Source organism: Trypanosoma cruzi (genome assembly GCF_000209065.1).
Source record: "Trypanosoma cruzi strain CL Brener chromosome Unknown tcruzi_1047053450899, whole genome shotgun sequence".
NCBI classification, from domain to species: domain Eukaryota; phylum Euglenozoa; class Kinetoplastea; order Trypanosomatida; family Trypanosomatidae; genus Trypanosoma; species Trypanosoma cruzi.
The window spans coordinates 1-1,289 of record NW_913436.1 but is presented as its reverse complement, the minus strand read 5'-3'; the positions used below and the strand labels follow the sequence as shown (position 1 = coordinate 1,289).

Genomic DNA, 1,289 nt, shown 5'->3' with positions numbered 1-1,289 from the left:
CACGCGTTGATGAATTTGTCGAATCCGTGTTTCAGCTGAGCGACGATGCTGATACATGCACGCTTTGTCTGTTTGACTTCTGAGCGGGGAATCACGGGGAGGTGTGTCGGAGTGGTGCCATGCCTGTGTGCCAGTGATGGAAATTTGTTGATTTTTCAAGCAATCTCGGACGCGATCAATGACGATCTATTCAACGCATTATCACCTTTCGGGTCTGATGGCTGCCGGATCTTTTTCCTAACCCTCCCCCCTTCCTGCTTTTTTTTTTTTTTGCCTAATGCAACGCAAGGCTGCTTGTGATGCAGAAGATGTTCAATTGCACCGATTTTGCGTGAGGACAGCCTAACACAGACCTGCACTGAGATTATCGTCAACTCCTCCCCTTTTTCCAGCCACCTGCTGCAGAATTCCGATTTGCCGCGAATGTGATGACAGAGTTTCCGACGCCGTGTGGCGTGACGAAAACGATGCGTGCCGAGACATCCGTGAACTCAATCTTTCGCTCCGACCTGATGTATAGCGGCGTGCGAGCTGGGACCTCGCCTGTTGCCTACCGCCCGCCCGGCACACTTCTCGGGACTCAGCATCCCCATGCACCCCACTCCCTCCGTGTCGCCGCGGGTACCTCGTGTGCACGGCTGCGGACGATGAGCACCCAAAACCGATCAATTAACAGCAACATCTGAGTACATGCCGTGACGCAAATCGTGTTGCTGACGCAGAGTGCCGTTCCATGGCGACACGCGAGCGTTTGTGTGTGCGTGTGTGTGTTTGTTTGTGCGTAATTAGCTGTTTTTTTTTTTTTCACTCTTTCCTTCTGTAGACTTGTGCCGTTTGTGGTAATATTATTTTTAATTTCTTGGGATCTAAATTGTTTATTTTTCATGGCGACGTTCCCCGAACTTCTGCGGCCCCTCAAATTGGGGCGCTACACACTTCGTAATCGGATTATTATGGCTCCCTTGACGCGTTGCCAGGCAACAGAAGATGGTCATGTACCAAGGACGGAATCGATGCTGAAGTACTACGAAGACCGGGCATCTGCAGGTCTTATCATTGCCGAGGCGACGATGGTCCAGCCAAACTACACTGGGTTCCTCACGGAGCCTGGCATTTACTCCGATGCGCAGATTGAGGAGTGGAGAAAGATCGTGGATGCGGTACACAAAAAGGGTGGCCTTATATTCCTGCAACTCATTCACGCTGGTCGAGCCGGGATTCCGGAGAAGACCTTCAGCAGCCGAAGAGTGACCAGGATCCCCTTGCTGGGCGCCTGCTTTGCGCGAGTG

The 1,289-nt window shown here is 52.1% G+C and overlaps 5 non-coding genes across 5 annotated transcripts, besides 1 other annotated feature; all 5 read left to right on the top strand.

Annotated features, from left to right (window-relative positions):
- Window positions 1-3: 3 nt before the first annotated feature.
- Tc00.1047053450899.50 lies at window positions 4-88 on the top strand. Its single transcript, XR_008254555.1, has one exon. It is a non-coding gene; the product is annotated as a C/D small nucleolar RNA (snoRNA), TB9C2C2 (small nucleolar RNA).
- Window positions 89-125: 37 nt separating this feature from the next.
- Tc00.1047053450899.40 lies at window positions 126-222 on the top strand. Its single transcript, XR_008254554.1, has one exon. It is a non-coding gene; the product is annotated as a C/D small nucleolar RNA (snoRNA), TB9C2C3 (small nucleolar RNA).
- A 70-nt stretch (window positions 223-292) lies between these two features.
- Tc00.1047053450899.30 lies at window positions 293-367 on the top strand. Its single transcript, XR_008254553.1, has one exon. It is a non-coding gene; the product is annotated as a C/D small nucleolar RNA (snoRNA), TB9C2C4 (small nucleolar RNA).
- Window positions 368-423: 56 nt separating this feature from the next.
- Window positions 424-519, top strand: Tc00.1047053450899.20. Its single transcript, XR_008254552.1, has one exon. It is a non-coding gene; the product is annotated as a C/D small nucleolar RNA (snoRNA), TB9C2C5 (small nucleolar RNA).
- Window positions 520-641: 122 nt separating this feature from the next.
- Window positions 642-721, top strand: Tc00.1047053450899.10. The gene has a single exon (XR_008254551.1). It is a non-coding gene; the product is annotated as a C/D small nucleolar RNA (snoRNA), TB9C2C6 (small nucleolar RNA).
- A 26-nt stretch (window positions 722-747) lies between these two features.
- Window positions 748-783: a microsatellite.
- Between the last annotated feature and the right edge of the window lie 506 nt (window positions 784-1,289).